The sequence below is a fragment of the Lissotriton helveticus genome, chromosome 2_2, assembly GCF_964261635.1.
Source record: "Lissotriton helveticus chromosome 2_2, aLisHel1.1, whole genome shotgun sequence".
NCBI classification, from domain to species: Eukaryota; Metazoa; Chordata; class Amphibia; order Caudata; family Salamandridae; genus Lissotriton; species Lissotriton helveticus.
Window position 1 is genome coordinate 138,723,945 of NC_136060.1, and position 18,598 is coordinate 138,742,542.

Sequence of the window (18,598 nt, forward strand, 5' to 3'; positions counted from 1 at the left end):
TTGAAGGCTGCTCAGGTAAAAACTATAAAGATATTGTGAACAAGTGGAGGCATTTAAACAAAATGCTCCAAGCAGTCCTGCGGAGTATTGCAGGTCCTTGTATGGTGCGGGTTCCGCTCCATTACCTGAGTATAGGGACCATAGGAGATGTAGATATATATCCACTGCGAGCGCAATGAGGCTATAGAATTATGGTTCATTATGTGCTCTGTTTCTTGTGGGCTAATATCCTAAGTTTTTGAAGGTTACTCAGGTAAAACTGTAATCGAAGTAAGGAAGGGATTTAGAACAGGAGAGGACTTCTTAACCATATGACAACATTTTATATACAAAATGAGGGCTTGTTTAAACACAACACTCCAAGTGGCCCTGTGCAATATTGAACCCTTCTTTCTGGCATGAGTCAATATAGTCTAAGAGGTAATGCCCCTGTTTTGTTAATGGTTACGGGATTATCAGGAGTAAAATCAGAAAAGAAAGTTTGAGACGCATGCACATGTGGTGTCGTGCATTTTGGAGTTTCAAGATATCTTTTTGTGTTGTGACATATTTCTGGTCCCCGGATTGGACCCGATGTTGTAGCATGACACTATTAGAGTGTGTGAGGATTTTAAAGGTACCAAGGGTTTATAGATTCCCCTGACAGAAACCAAGAAAATAGCCAATACATAACTACATTTCATTTTATTGTTTCCTTGTGGGGTGTTGTATTGGTGTTTGGCTAAAAAATGAGTCTTGAGTACGATGAGGCTGATATTAATTGCTTAACTTACAAGACACAAGAACCCACGGCCATCTGCTGGTTGCTCGAGGGAGAAACCAAGAAAAACTGCAGTCCCTTCAGTAACATGCACAGACGATTCCATAAGGCAATACAGAATCCCAAAACATTCTATAAGAAACGACACAGTAAAGGTACTAAACCAGCATACTACTAGAAAAGGTATTAACCCGCCATACTTCAACAGCCCTCCCCCATAAACAAAATTAATCTAATCATAATTGGTGAATATACACAGTAATACAGTGAAAACACTACTGATGGACACAACACAGGTATTACAAAAATAAGCATTCTCAATATAGACTTAACACAAGGCCACAAACGACAAAAATCAACAATTCTGTACTTAAAATAGACTTAAAGATGGTAGAAGTCACATACTTCAAGTTGATGATAAATGCGACACAGTTCTCATAAAAGTACCTGGATGCGTAACTCAAAACAGACAAAAGGCTCGCAGAGTGGGAGATGCGTCGGTTCCGTGCTTTGGGGGAGATGTTGCGTCGTGCCTCAATGCTTGCGCAGAGTAAGGGATGCGTCTTGAGCCTTCCCAGAGAGGAGGTGATGCGTAGATTCTCGTACTGCGGCCCGGTTACGATGCAGCAAGATTGCGCCTTGATGTGATGCGACAATCCGGTGCGATGTGATAAGATGGCGCCCTTCATGCGACAACGTGAAGATGATACGTGCCCGCCCGGCAGCCATGCGGTGAACTCTGTAGCTTTGGAGCTGCGACAGGCCCTGTGACACGCTTCTCCGGTGATGCAACGATGACCTTGCGGCGGCGACATGGTTCTCCGGTGATGCGTCGGGTAACAGCATTGACGAAGGCATGCTTGTCTGGTGTTGCGGCAGCAACCTGTGCGGCGGCGACATGCTTCTCCGGCGATGCCACATCAACAGCTGTGACTGCAACACGCTTCTTCTCAATGCGTCGCGCTTCCAGCTCCCAGCGACACGCAGGCTTCTGCAGTTAGAATTCCCAGCAAGGAAATTCAGAGGAGAGCTGGTGGTGAAGTCTTTTGTCCCTGAGACTTCAGCAGGAGGCACGCACAAGTTCAAGCCCTTGGAGTAATATTCTGCAAGATGATGAAAGTTCTTTAAAAGTTCCTTCTCCTTTCCTTGGCAATAAAGAAACCACTGCAGGCCAACTCAGCAACACAGCACAATGGCAGGGGGGCAGTCCAAACTCCTGCATCTTCCTTGGTTCTTCTCCTTGGCAAAGGTTCGTCTTGTTGTTCCAGAAGTGATCTAAAGTCTTGGGGCTGGGTCCCCATATTTATACTGCAAAATCCTTTGTCCTCTGAAGGCAGAGGGGCCTTTGCCTAGTCCAAACCAGTTCTGGTCAGTCTTGGAGCACTTTCTTGACAAGACTCCTTCTTTCCTTTCACAGTGTAGGCCAGGGACAATAGACACACCACAGGAGGTGGAGCCAGCATTGTGGAGAGAAGGCACATCCCTATTCAGGTCCCAGGTGCAACTCCTCCCACCCATCAACATGCAGCTCTCTCTATTCAGCCCTGTGCTGACTCACCCTGTCTCCTGGAATCCTCCAACCCCTGTCACTCACACTCCAGACAAGGAATACACAACCTAGAAGAGGCAGGCTTGGATAGTTAGGCAAGAAAATACCTACTTTCAAAAAGTGGTATTTTCAAACACACAATGTTAAAACCAACTTCACAAAAAGATGTATTTTATCATTCTGAGTTCAGGCATACTAAACTCGAATTTCTACCTAGTTCCCTGAGTCAGTTAGGATTATAAGATGTACACATCAAACTGCCCATTCTGGCCTATGGGGAGCAGGTAGCCTTGCAATAGTGAAAAACAAAAATGGCTGTAATTCACTATTAGGACATGCCACACACACCAGGGCATGTCCTACCTTATACTTACAATGCACCCTGCCCTTGAGCCTACCTTAGGAGTGTCTGATATGAAGATAAGGGAAGGTTAGGGACTAGCAAGTGGGTGCACTTACCAAGTCGACATGGCAGCACTAGTCTGCACAGAGGCTCTGCAATGGCAGGCATGAGACACACTTTACAAGCTGCTTCTGTGGGTGGCACAACCAGTGCTGCAAGACCACCAGCAGCATTTGATCTACAAGCCCTGGGCACACATGGTGCACTGTACTAGGGTCTGACAAGTAAACCAAATAACCCAATCATGGAGTCACTAATCAATACATCAATTTAACATAGGGAGCACTTGCACTGTGGCACTGAATAGTGGCGGCACAGTGCCCAACGCATCTAACCAGCAAAACAGATCAAAAACAGAGGAGGCAATCAGTAAAAAAATGGAAGGGAACGAACTACTTTATTAGCGTATTACGCATTGCATTATTCCTATATAACAAACTACCTGATTAGTGTATTACGCATTGCCTTATTTCTGCATAACGACGTACCTGGTGGTTATACTACGCATTGCATTATTTTTACATTGCAAAGTACCTGATTATTGCGTTACGCATTGCATTATTTTACATTGCAAAGTACCTGATTGTTGTGTTATACATTGCATTATTTTTACATTGCAATGTGCTTGATTGTAGCATTACGAATTGCATAACATGGTATTAGGACTACAGTGAAATGTTTAGACGTGCTCATTAATATAGCCAGAATTTACAAGGGCTGGCTGGCCTAACATCGGCCAGGAGGAATATTACAAATACGCATATGTTGGATTTATATTGTGTGGTCTTATCGTATATTTTTTTAATATAAAATGTATACTCGTTTTTATAAAACTCGTGTGGAGTCTATTTGTGGTATCATCATTGGGTTGCTGTGAGCGTGGTTGCAAATACTTTACACATTTGCCTTGAAGATAAGCCTGGCTGCTCGTGCAAAGCTACCAAGGGGGTGAGCGGGGCTATCTCAGAAGGTGATCTTCCTTCTCCCTGACGTGGAAACGTTGGTCCCTATTTGGCCAGTCAGGGATCCCGGGTCTAACAGATTCATATTGTGATATTGAATAAAGCTTATTTAAAAAAAAACTATTTGTATTATAAAAAGCTTAGCATTGAGCGAAAGTGAGATTAAAGTAATCAGGCCTCCTTTTGCTCTTCTCACGTAAAATGGAATAGCCTGCGTATAAAAGGGTATCCATCTATCTAGATAAAGGAAATCAAGGTGTCTCATGTCTCCTGCCAGCAAATTACATTAAAATGCTTGATAAAGCCAAGCCAAATACGATCACATTTTGCATTATTAAGACCAGCCATGTTCCAACTCACGTTCTCAAAACAATCAATGTTGGTGCCTCTCCGTAAAGTTTTATCTCAGAATTACTTTGCGATCTTGAGGTCTGGGCGCTTTCAATAGCAGTTTGCCAATGAGTAACAAAGTGGGATTGTACCATTGATGTTGGCCCCTCCACGTTATTACCTTGGGACCACATAGTGGATAAGTGAGGGAGGGGATTAGCAAAATCCATGCAGAGTTTACAATAAAAACATCCTAGTGGCAACACAGTAATACCAGAGCCAATCCTCTTTATGATAGCAGATTAAGACAATATCCGAGCTGCAACACCAGATTTGTTGAAATTTAATAACACACAGTCACTGTCAAAACATTTTTGATCCGGCCCAATCCAACCCAATCGCGTAACCATAATATGTTGAGCTACCTGGGCTTCCCTATCAACAGGTCTACTTATCCAGTGCATAACCTTGTGTTTTATTTCTCCTGTTATCCCTCCTGTAAGGGCGGTGGGACATTGCTCAAGACCACTACATAAGGTGTTACGTTGAGTGGGAGATTGAGACTAATGGTTACATTTGCATCAGCAGTAACTGGGACACAATTAGCAAGGGACATCTTGTCCACCCGAGCATCATTTGGGGAAGTCCACTTGGTAGGGGAATGGTCATCCAGATGTATTCCCATGTCACAAGAGCTCATCGTGACTGCATTAATTGCCTTGGCCACTTCCCCAAAACATGACTTACTGTGTCCTGTCTACAATTTGGGGATGATACACCACTGCTTTCTTTTGAGAGGGGTGTCAGCCATGTGAGGAGACACCACATTTCTATACACTCTCTCAATATTGCCCACTACGGCGGAGTGCTTCACGATCTGGGAGGCTAAATCTCCAGTTTCTATTGTTTTGGAACATTCATCAAATGATTTTTCTATCAAACTTTCCACTTCAGAATAAAAGTGGTACAACAGTTATCCCCAACTGATCTTTTTTGTCTCCCCTTGGTTTTAATAAGAGAGCAAGAAGGTGGTTTATCACATATTGGTGTTGGGGGAGCTGTCGCTTTCTCTTTTTTTCTTGTTTTCGAGGCTGCGTTTTTAATGAATTTTCCAAAAAGTAAGGATTAGTAGCAAGGGAAGCATGATACACTACAGTCAGAACAGTCACTGAGTTGGTCTTGTGGGTAAGTCACTTACACTGGTTTTAAAGCAGGTGAAGTTGATCGTAACAAGGGGGAGTTGGGGCTATAATCCACCCTGGAGCATTCATACCGCAAGCCACGAGGTGTACAGTCCCAGTTCCTCTTTAACTGTAGTGATTTCCTCACTTAAAGATGCCACTGCTGACATCAAATGAAACATAATAGGAGCAAGTGATGCTTTTCAGCATTTTAGCATTCTGATTTGAAGTGGTGCACTTATATTTTCCCACGTTGGCAAGATATCCTGAGATGGTGGAGGAGCGTCGTGCCACTGGCTCAGAGCCTTGTAAAGTTTACAGGAGTGTAACCCATAGACCAATTCAGGACTGGGTAAGTAAGGTGCATTAAGAAACAGTGTCCTGATCAGTAATGATGAATAGACAGTTAATTGTGCATGCATACAGCATTACTCAAGGGGAAAGAAGGAGAAACCACATTAATTTGAAACAAGATAGTTAATCATCTTTATATTGTCACATAAGTCATGGTCGTAAAAAATACAGTTAAGGGCAGCACTGCATAAATAAATTGAAGACAACCATAGAGAACTTGGTGCTTAAAAGTGATTGTGATAAAGGAGGCGACGCAAGTGAAACAAGTGAACAGCAAAAACGGCGCACTGTGACGAAGTGCAAATTATTTACAGTGAGTGGCTCGAAGGTAAGTGACAAAGTGGTATCACAGTACATAGGATTTTTCAATTGGTTATTGAGCCACAGGAGAAGAGTACGCCAATGAATACGCTGTTGGGTCGACGGCGTTTTGATCCGTGTTAGTTTGGATCATCATCAGGACTGGGTTGTCTAAGTTGGGGCGTGCTGCAAGAAAGGGAAAAGGGGTCAGGAAAGGGACGGGGCAGATCTGGGAATTTATATAGTACAGGTTGGCGGTCTTTTTACCTTGGAATAATTCCGTGCGTAGGGAGAGCCCATGCTTAATTAGAGTATCCCATACGTAATGTGGGGCAGTCTATGAAGTCTTCCGGTTCACCAGGAAAAGGCGATCCAGGATCAGCCCATGGGCACTATGAAAGGGGGGAAAAATAAGAGGGGGAGGGTTAGGGATCTCTGTGAGGGTTTCATCAGCTGGAATTATGGCCGTATAATTGCAGCCATGTGTATATGATCTGGACTCCCAATGGTTTGCAATTCGTGAGGAGGGGGGATAAAAATGAAGAATGAAACATACCTGACTGAAGCAATGCTTTCTTCGGCTGTCTAGGATCAGCCGGTATGTCAGCACGTCTAATGGAAAGAAACAAGGCAGTGATTACCGTTAGCCCGAGTGTCTAAACCGAGAACGTCAGACTGTCTTCAATTTATTTATGCAGTGCTGCCCTTAACTGTATTTTTTACGACCATGACTTATGTGACAATATAAAGATGATTAACTATCTTGTTTCAAATGAATGTGGTTTCTCCTTCTTTCCCCTTGAGTAATGCTGTATGCATGCACAATTAACTGTTTATACATCATTACCGATCAGGACACTGTTTCTTAATGCACCTTACTTACCCAGTCCTGAATTGGTCTATGGATTACACTCCTGTAAACTTTACAAGATTGTGAGCAGCCGCTGGGCTGCGAGAGTCTGTACCCTTGTGGTACTAACCTTTTGAGACCAATCTTTTAGGTCTTGCAGTGGTGTCAATACATAGGACACACACGATGTCGAAGGAGTCCGTTTCGTATATAGAGGAATACATTAACTCTCTTATGGTCGGACGTCCCTTCTTTCTGGCCCTCCCTCTGCACCTTCTTCTTCCACCACGCCCAACACCTCCAAAGCTCTAGTTGAGAAACTAGAAAAACTCAAAAAGAAACAAATCAGAACAGATCTCCACGCCCGTATGCTAACAGATTACCTAAGATCTGGTGTCATTCCTGTTGGTCTACAGATTCGTAATACCCCTGCCATCTTCACGACAGACCCCCTTTTCCGGACCAAGTTCAGCCATCTTGCTACAACTTGCTCCAGACATTGGATGGTCTTGGGCATAGATACAGCCATCGAACACAGCCGCCTAGAACTTTTAGAAATTGAAGAACTAGAAAAGTTAATCATGGCAGATACCTCACTCACTGATGCCAAAAGTCTTCTGGAAAAGATAAATACTACAATCAGCACTTTTAACACTTTTGAAACTAACAAAAAGACAAACAAAATTGAAAAAGATATCAAGAACTACAAAGTCGAAGTGACCTACCCTTACCTGAACGAGGAATTTTACAACACCCCATGCGTCCCACCGAGAACACGCAACTGGGGACGATTCAGAAATAATCAGAGGATAACCTTCTCCGATTCGTCCAATACCTCAGTAGAGGATTCGGATTCGGATAATCGCCCAGGCACCTCATCTGCCGCCAATAAACCTCCACCCCTACTGCCTGCCGGTTTTTTAGGGAAAGGCCGCGGCCGCGGACAACCACCACCTCCAAACCGCCCTACCAAAAACCGCCAATACCAACCACAACTCCCGGGCGAACGACAAACGCGCAACCGGTACTACCAATGGGGGAACCAGCCATAAACGACGTTGGCCTGACGACAGACACTGCCTTACAAATACCTATATTCAATCTCTCTGACTACCACTTCAACCACGAGGAGACTAATCTCCTTTCCCGTGGCCTCTCTTTCGTTCCCACGGAACGCACAGATTTCTTGGATCTCCAATCCAGCCTTTTGAAATTCTTCAGGCGGATAAGATTGAAATATTACTTTGCGTACAAATCTGATTCCACATCGCAGAACCTGTCGCCCTTCCGTCCACCCTCCACCTTTAATCCTCCTTCCCACACGATGCCTCCGGAGATTCTGGCCTTTGAACGTCTGGTACTTAAAGAAGTCATGGACCTTAGAAATCAGCCACAATTCATCCCTTACAATCTCCCACTAGCAGAAAAACAAGCCTTAAACAACAAAGACATTGTCATAAAGCCAGCGGATAAGGGAGGAGGAATAGTGGTTATGAGTACAACCAAGTATGATCTTGAGATTCAAAGACAACTTACTAACCAAGAACATTATCGACCCCTCCCCAAAGACCCTTTGGATGATATCCGTACCAAAATATTATCCATTCCCACTGAAGCCAAAGACAGAGACATTATTACAAAGAAGGAATTCAACTTTTTGAACAACAGCAGTCCCCGTACACCCGTACTGTACGTCCTACCTAAGATACACAAAGACAGCGTAAATCCACCGGGGAGACCCATTGTCTCCGGATGTGGCTCTATCTTAGAACCGTTTGGCAAATACATTGATTCCATTATTTAACCTTTTGTTCCGGAAACTGACACCTACATCCGTGACACCATGGATCTCATCAACACCATTGAGGATTTACCTTTTGATACTACTACACAAGTCATGGTAGGGCTTGACATTGAATCCCTTTATACTAACATACCCCATGACGAAGGCCTACAAGTTATCCATACCCTTTTCCTTTCCCGACCACAACCGACACAGATTCCAACAGACTTTGTCATGAATCTCCTCCGAGTAGCTCTGAAAAATAACTACTTTCTGTATCAAGACACTTATTATTTACAGGTGAAAGGTGTATCAATGGGCGCTTGCTTCGCCCCCAATTTTGCGATTTTGTTTGTACACCATTTGGAGAAAACCCTCATCCTGACGCCGATCAACCCATTCTTCCAGAACACCAGTTTATGGCGAAGATATATAGACGATGTGCTATTGCTGTGGAGTGGTACAGCTGAAACATTGGACCCATTCATCCACTGGCTTAACCACTCACAAGAACATCTGAAATTTACCAGTGAATGCAAGCAGAATGAACTCCCTTTCCTGGATGTTACCATCTGTGCAGAAGACAGCCAACTAGGTACCACCTTATATCGAAAACCGACTGAGAAAAACACCCTTCTCCTATATTCCAGCTACCATCCACGAGGACTGCGCGATGGATTGCCTTATGGCCAATTTCTTCGGATTCGCCGCAATTGTAAATGGAAAAAGGACTATTTTAGAGAGGCAGACACCCTTACCCAAAAACGAATACATCGGGGATACCCAAGACGGTTGGTCAATAGAGCTAAGAAAAGAGCCTGGTACTGTCATAGAGATCTTCTCCTCACTATCCAACCTAAGAAACCAATGACCAGGATCCCCTTTGTCTCGAAATTCAGTCCTCACAGCAACAAAATCCATAAAATCTTCAAGAAAAATTGGCCCTTGTTACGTTCACACAAACATTTCAAAGAAGCTCCCTTGTTCTCGTATCAACGCGGAGACAACTTGGCGAATCATCTGGTGCATGCAATCACATCGCCACAATCTACTCAGGAAAAAAACACCATCGCAGCAGCCTGGGGGCTTGACCCGATTGTGGGCCATTACAGACGCCAAAACTGTAGTGTTTGCGATCTGACCGTAAATACGAAAGAATTCGTAGTGAATGGTCGACGATACGAATTGAAGAAACACACAAACTGTAGATCGCAGAACGTAATATATGCCATCAAGTGTCCATGCAATCTCATCTATATTGGGCAGACGACACAAATGATCAAACAGCGAATCATCCAGCATAGGAGTCGGATTAATTGCAAAATGGTCACAGCACCCTTGGTAGCACACTATCTACAACTGGGGCACTCGGACACCGATATCCGTTGGCAAATAATCGAGAAACCAACCTTACCTATACGAGGAGGGGACATTAAAATGCTATTGAACAAGGCTGAATGCAAATGGATGACCATCTGCGACACTGTGAACCATGGTCTCAACACAATTGATAAATGGAACAGTACTGTTACCCCCTAAAACCTACCTATCCATTCACCCTTGTTTATTGTCCTCGACATCACTGTCCAGCACTAGGGCTGCCCATTTGACAAGAGCACTATGGCTCACACTGGATCTATACTTTAATACTAGACTATCCTAGCTCTGTAATCCTAGCTCTGTAATTCCAGACTCATATGGTTAATATACACGTTCCGAATGGTAAAGGATGATTATAGGACACCCTAATACTTCCTTGATAGTCCATTACATGACACACACTCGCAAATAATTGTCCATTGCCTACAAGCTATAGCTACAATTGTTCAAATACCTGCACATTACAGCTGCATGATGGAATATAAGCATTGTTTATGGCGTAGACTTTTGATGTTATCTATCTTAATACCTGTATTGGATCACCAATGTAATTACTATGTTTGAAACACACAGAAATTAATGTATGAAACATAAATGTATGTTTAATTCGAACCGCTAGGACAGACAGCCCACTCCTAATCATGGCCGTGATACACGCCTCCAAACCCCTGTGACCCTCGTCACTGGGAAATGCTGAGCTCACGCACTCGGCGGCCTTCCCTTACTCCGCCCACATTCTGAATTAATGCCCGCCCAGGACTTGCCATCCATGACTTGCCCCCCTGGATAAATGCCAATTCTTTCAAGTTCCGCCTACATGCGGATGTATACTTAGACATGCGGAAGTTTATTGTAAAGCTCGCCCAGTCCCCACTTGACCGGTGTCAGCACTCCGCCTACGTGTAAATTTCTACGCCCATACAGTCCTTGCCTCCTTCAGGCACTGACGTCATTCGGACACACACCCCCTTCCCAGCCCCGCCCATACGCGGAAGTAAACCTTCCTGCCTCGCGGATCCCGGCTCACAACGCCGCGATTTACTCCTGAGACAACACGCCAAATTCCGCAGGTACGTGCCCCCCTCCGGCGAGTTAACCACAGGGCCCCTTAAACCAGTCTGACGTTCTCGGTTTAGACACTCGGGCTAACGGTAATCACTGCCTTGTTTCTTTCCATTAGACGTGCTGACATACCGGCTGATCCTAGACAGCCGAAGAAAGCATTGCTTCAGTCAGGTACGTTTCATTCTTCAAATTTTATCCCCCCTCCTCACGAATTGCAAACCATTGGGAGTCCAGATCATATACACATGGCTGCAATTATACGGCCATAATTCCAGCTGATGAAACCCTCACAGGGATCCCTAACCCTCCCCCTCTTATTTTTCCCCCTTTCATAGTGCCCATGGGCTGATCCTGGATCGCCTTTTCCTGGTGAACCGGAAGACTTCATAGACTGCCCCACAATACGTATGGGATACTCTAATTAAGCATGCGCTCTCTCTACGCACGGAATTATACCAAGGTAAAAAGACCGCCAACCTGTACTATATAAATTCCCAGATCTGCCCCGTCCCTTTCCTGATCCCCTTTTCCCTTTCTTGCAGCACGCCCCAACTTAGACAACCCAGTCCTGATGATGATCCAAACTAACACGGATCGAAACGCCGTCGACCCAACAGCGTATTAATTGGCGTACTCTTCTCCTGTGGCTCAATAACCAATTGAAAAATCCTATGTACTGTGATACCACGTTGTCACTTACCTTCGAGCCACTCACTGTAAATAATTTGCACTTCGTCACAGTGCGCCGTTTTTGCTGTTCACTTGTTTCACTTGCGTCGCCACCTTTATCACAATCACTTTTAAGCACCAAGTTCTCTATGGTTGTCTTCAATTTATTTATGCAGTGCTGCCCTTAACTGTATTTTTTACGACCATGACTTATGTGACAATATAAAGATGATTAACTATCTTGTTTCAAATGAATGTGGTTTCTCCTTCTTTCCCCTTGAGTAATGCTGTATGCATGCACAATTAACTGTCTATACATCATTACCGATCAGGACACTGTTTCTTAATGCACTGGCTCAGAGCCAGCACCTGAAAAAAACAACAATATACTGTAATCATTTTATTTTTTATTTTCTGGCTCTGAGCCAGCATGTCAGAGAGGAGTGGGTCTGGGGCCATGGGGATGGGTGATGGGGGAGGGGGTACGGAAATGGGGGAAGTACTGGTCTGTGCACTTATAAGTGCACATGTGTGTTTGGCCGGCCGTCTCAGGCTGGCCAAACACGCATGCACACTTGGGTTTCTCCAAACGGGCTAAAATTGAACAGCTGGGTTTGAGAAACAGCACTGACTCCCTGTCTTGACCGGAGCATCAAAGCATTCCACTGAGGCCAATCCCCGGGCTGCTCTCATAGCATGAGAGCAGCGCAGGGATTGCACAGGGAGTCTGTGATGCTGCCTCAGCGCCTGCTGGAACAAGGAAGAAGAACACCATAACGCAGGATGCGGCCATCAGCTTCAGGTAAGTTCTCATTTTTTAATTATTATTAACTCCCCCACATTCCCCCTCCCGCGCTCCCCATCGCACCCCCTCCACCCATCCCACTACTTTTTGTTTGTGGCGACCTCCACTGATCTTGAGGCAGATGAAAGACGCGTCCCACCATTGGGTCATGTTCTGTTGTGTCCTATGCTGCAGAACCAGAAGGTGCTATTTAAGAGCAGTGACCCCTCTTCCTCCACCAACAAGGCCAAGAGACTACTGGGCTTTGGAGTGTCAGCCCAAACTCCACAGAAGGTGATCAGCGCTTCCTGTGCTGCGGGTCCAGAAGGCACTATCTAAGTGCGTTGGCCCCTTCTAGTACGCCATTGATACTCAAAGTAGGGCATGGGCCGCATCTGGCCCTCCTGAACTTTTCATACAGCCCGCTGATCAACAGCAGCACTGGGCTGCTGTTCACTCGACTCCACACTTACATTAAAAAGATGTTAAATAGGGGCGTGGCTAGCAGCCAAGGGCGATGGCTGCGGCTTGAAGGAGCTCTCTCCCACCGATGGCTGCTTTATCCTAAATCAGCCTGAAACCCGGCGTAATTGTAGTTTGAGCATCTCCCTACCGACCTGGCGCCCCCCCTGGGGTAACTGTATTGGGATCTCAGCGGGCTCAGTGACCCCCCCCCGAGGCTAAACCCCGACGTGCACAACGACACGGAAATGGCGGCGCAGTTGTGCTGAAGGGGATCGCCGCTCCGACCTGTGCCTCACGGCGCCCCCCCTCCCTCGCCTTCCTCCCTGGGAGCTGCAGGTGGTCCCGTTTTGCTCCGCGCCGCGGCGGAGGCGGCGGCTGGCGCTTCGCGGTGCGGGTGCTGGCCTCCTCCGCCCGGCGCCTTCCGGGAGAGTTTGACGTTGGCCTGGGGGCAAGCCATAACTCGAGGCCCCGGCTTGAGGGCCTAGCTGCGAAACCGAAACTGCGGCCGAACAAGGGGGAGCCTTGGGGGATTCTGGCCCCCCTCGGATGGTGAGGATCTGCTTGAGGGGGCCCACAGAGGAAGAACTAGTGCCCAAATTGGCTGCTTCTACTCCCCGGGGGTTTGGGGGCCGCCGCGGGGAAACAGTGCCTGCAGCCCAGACCCTCCGGGCCTGACTGACCGGCAGCTTGTGAGAGGTGGGGCGCTCCACTCGTCCTCTGCGAGATAGTCTCCCGAAAGTGCTAATAGTGGATGCCAGTGACCTGATTTGACCTCAACAACGTGCCTCCGTGGTCAACAAGTGGCATTGGTGGGCGTCGGAAGGCCGTGGATGTGGCACAGCTGCTGGATGACTATGAAGGAAGGGCCCGCCGCAATAATATTCGTATCCTTGGTGTTCCGGAAAAAACAGAGGGGCCGGCTGCGGACCTCTATGTGGAGGACCTAATCACGAAGCACCTGAAATGTAAAGCGCTGTCCGCCTATTTTTCAATAGAGCGGACCTATAGCGTGCCGGGCGGAGGGCCCAGGCCTGGAGCCCCGCCGCGACCCTTAATTGCCAGAGTCTTCAATTTTCGGTACAGGGATAGCATCCTACAAGCCTCAACATCTGGCCCTCCGCTCAAACTTGACAATTATGAAGTGTCCTTTTTCCCCGATTTTACAGCCAGGGTCCAGGCACAGCGAAGGAGTTTCCAGGCAGTTAAGCAGGAATTACGCAGCAGGGACATTAAATACGCAATGCTTTTTCCGGCAAAATTGAGAGTGGAATGAGATGGTAAACCATGGTTTTTTGACTCTCCAGAGGCGGCCTGGGAGTGGGTGGAGGGCTGGACGACAGTCAAGGTAGAAATGGCAGTCGGCAAAACAGACCGGAACGCAGAAAAGACAGTGGAACTGACGGGGCAGCACTGGAAGCCGCAGCTGAGTCCAGTAGTCTACATGAGCAGGAATAAGACAGACTTTAATTCTTGATGGACCCGGCATTGGGGATGAACGCAAGTTTTGGATGGGGGATGGGTGGGGGGAACGCTACAGACAGCCCCAAACCTTCTTAATGGCTGCAGTGGGCTTCAAGCGACTCTGGGTTAATAATGTGTTTCATTTGCTGTTTATTCAGACGTGTTATGATGCTTTGTATGGTTTGATCGCAGAATTAAGGCTGTACCTAATTGTAGACGTTTCAGATTGCCATCAGATGGAGGGCTCAATTCCCCTCTGCGTCTTTAGCATGGTTTGGGAGGGTATAGAAACTCTGACACGTTGGGGGGTGGGTAGTTCTACATCCACAGGCAGGGGAGCAGGGTGGGGGGAGGAGGGGAGCGAGGGTGGTGTTCCTAGGGGGGGAGAGGTGGGGATCCTGTTGGTTCTGTGACTGTAAAGACTATGAAAATGTTAGCAGGAAAATGTGCAGGATTGTCGAGTTTTGTTTTATGTTTTGGTTTTGGGCTATATCTCGCTGCTATGATTGCTGAAGTGCATACTGCAGAGACTGGTTTGCAATGTTGTCTTAATTCTGATGGAAGGTGGAAGTGCAAGGTGCAATACTGTAGATGTTAACGCCCCCCTGTTGGCCCCAGTAGCCCCTCTGACTTTAATGACCTCGAATGTCCACAGGCTAGGGGATAAAATTAAAAGAGGACTGGTGTTGCAGTATATACGTCGCGCGGCGCCAGCAGTGGCACTGCTCCAGGAAACACATCTGGTGGGTTCGGCTTGTAAGGCTATGGACCGTTGGGGCTATACAATGGCGGTGCATTCTGAATTCTCTACGGGCTCCAGGTTTGTTGGTATTTTGGTTCGCAAGCGATTCCCACTAATTGTTCAGCAGGTCTGGAGAGACTCACAGGGACAATTTGCGGCTATCTCCTGTCAGTGGGAGGGGAGGAGATTTAACGTAGTGTCAGTATACATTCCACCGGCTCTTCATTCTGTTGCACTTCCCGCCCTTAGCACATTTTTACTGAACCTGCCAGAGGGGAAGCTCATAATAGGAGGCGATTTCAATGCAGTTCTAGATGCTGCTCTGGACCGTCATCCATGTAGGACGCTGGGGACAGGGAAGTCCCGGCTGACTGGATTCCTGGAGGCACTGGGTCTTACGGATGGGTGGAGATACAAACATCCTGGTGAACGGGGGTACACTTTCCACTCGGGGGTACACAACAGCCTCTCCCGCATCGACTGTGTTTTCCTTTCCGCAGAGAGTTTTCCTCATTTGTCTGAGACAGAGATAAGATCACAGGGCATCTCCGATCACTCACTGGTTACTTTGACATATACCTCCCACGTAAAGGTCCGGAAATGGATTTTCCCGATCTCCCCTGGCTATTTGCAGATTCCCACGGTCCGAAAGGAGCTTATAGCAGTTACAAAACACTACTTCCAAGAAAATGCAAACTCCGTACACTCACTGGGTGTTCTATGGGAAGCCTATAAGACCGTGCTGAGAGGGCAAGCCATAGCATCAATAACGGGGCATAGGCGTGCCGCCAGAAGTGACCTGGACACGATGGAGGCTGACCTGACCATGCTGCAATCGCGACACGACACTGACCCCACGGCGGAGACAGCTCATCAGCTGCGCCTCAAACAAAGCGAGCTTAATGAACTCCAACGGGAATAAGTTAGACTGAGGCTACAATGCACACACCACACAATCTATGAAATAGGGGATAAGGCCGGGAAACTTCTGGCATGGCTGGATCAGAAAGAGACGGCCCAGAGAACAATAGCGCAACTCCGCACCTCGGCGGGTAAGATAGTCACTGCCCCAAGGGACATTGTGGACACCTTGGCTGATTATTTTGAGTGAGTCTATACCTCCGATTCACATATCACGACGGAGGAGGCACAAACTTATATTAAGGACATAAGAATGCCGTCCCTATCAGAGGACGAGGCCTTGCTTTTAGAATCCGACTTTACTAAGGATGAGGTCCTTGCAGCGGTTCAATCCCTACAATCGGGTAAAGCTATGGGGCCCAATGGGATCCCTATTGAGCTATATAAGCGTGTAACTGAGCTCACAGTTCCCCACCTTTTGGCGATGTTTTTAGATAGTTTAAGTAAGGGGGAGCTGCCACAAGATCAGCAGATAGCCACAATCGTTGCGATCTTGAAACCTGGCAAACCCCCGGACGCATGTACATCATATCGTCCGATCTCCTTGCTTAATGCGGAGGCCAAGGTCTTGGCCAAAATGATCGCCAACCGATTAACTCCGCATCTGGAAACTCTGATCCACCCTGATCAGTCCGGATTTATGCCTAACAGAAACACCGCTCTCAATTTACGTCGGGTACACGCGGTGAGGGGACAGATGCTTAGTCTCCCGGAGCCTGCGTTTATTTTGTCCCTGGATGCTCGAATGGCATTCGACATGGTTGAATGGCCTTATTTATTCGCAGTCCTCCGGCATCTTGGTTTTGGACCTAAATTTTGTGCATGGGTGCAACTGCTATATACTAAGCCGCTGGCTAACGGCCATATCTCCAGAGATTTCCCGCTCGGCCGCGGCACACGTCAGGGGTGCCCTTTGTCGCCCTTGTTGTTTGCCTTAGCTCTAGAGCCACTGGTGGCGTGGATCTGGTGGGACCCCCTGATTAGGGGACTCAGCTGGACAGAGACATGGGAGGACCGTATATCATTATATGCGGACGATATTCTTTTATATCTGACCCTGCCCAGACGCTCGATTATAATTCTGCGTAATATTTGTGAAATTTTCGGGCGGGTTTCGGGATATACTATCAACTGGTCCAAGTCAGTTTTATTTGTCCTCAAGGACCCCCCACCGCAACTCCTGACAGATTGTCCTTTAATAATCACTGAAGAACCTTTTAAATATCTGGGGATTTGGGTGACGCCTCATCGGGAGGACTTCTTTCACCCTAATTTTGGAACCCCCTCTTGAGCGCTTTCGTACGGATGTGCAACATTGGCATTCCTTGCCCTTGACCCTCCTGGGAAAAGCGGCTTTATATAAAATGAAGACACTGCCTCGATTGCTTTATGTCCTTGAAAATACCCCGTTCTCCGTCTCTCCTAAATATTTTAGATCAATAGACGCACTGGTCTCAGGTCTCCTTTGGGGGAGCAAACCGGCACGCATTTCCCGACACAAATTAGTTAGGGGCTGGTATGACGGCGGAATTTCTCTCCCTGACATCCAACTATATTATTGGGCGTCTCAGCTGAAGATCATCAACCATTGGCTGCATGCACCCCAGACTGAGCCAGCGTTTAAAGCTGACAGATACGACCTAGGTAGCGTCGGTGTTCTAACTGCACTCTATGATAAGCGAAGCGCATCTGCATTGCTTGGTCCTACGTCCCATACGGTTCAATTGTGGTATGAGGCCCAGGCCCGCCTTAAATGTAAAGATGCCCTTACGCTAATGACGCCACTCTGGTCATCGCGCAAACTGGGCCGTTTATGCAACAGTAAAGGTTTCCGAGCATGGGATTTGATTGGTATTTCCACGGTAGGAGACCTCTGGAAGCAAGGAGCCATTTTAATGTTGGAGCAACTCACTGAACAATATGACTTGGCGCCCACAGAAAAATATAGATATTTACAAATCCATCATGCCCTGGGATCTCTGATCCGCCCTGGTGATGAGGTTCCTGAATCTACCCCACTGGAGGATAGACTCCTCACGGAGCACATGCCCAGAAAAGCGACCTCTTTTGTTTATCGTAAACTTGTCAATGATCTACCAGACCCGACTTTGAAACTAAGAGACAAATGGACTCAGGAGGTGGGGGAGTTTGATCAGTCCGATTGGCAGACTGTGCTTTCTTCCCCCCGAGATGTGGCTATACCATCCAGACTTCGATTAGTCCAATTAAAAATATTACACCGGGTGTACTACACTAGGGTCACCCTGCATGCGAATGGGAGAGCCGCACATAAATACTGTTTATGGGGATGCGGGGAAGAAGGGACGTTTCTTCACACTATCTGGGACTGCCCTCTACTTGCTGACTATTGGACTAAGGTGATGAGGACTATGTCGCAGGTTGTTAAAGACTCCATAGTTCCTGACCCACGGTGTTGCCTATTGAATATTTGGGAACCCAATGACCTTTCATACTCTGCGCAGGATTGGATGACGTTAGGTATAATGTATGCAAAAAGAAACATAGCTAAGTTTTGGGGGTCTTCGGTGGCACTGGCAGTCAAGGAGTGGTGCTCTGACCTGGACTTTGCAATGCTGGCTGAGCGAACAGTGTATTTGAATTGAAAATGTCAACGAAAA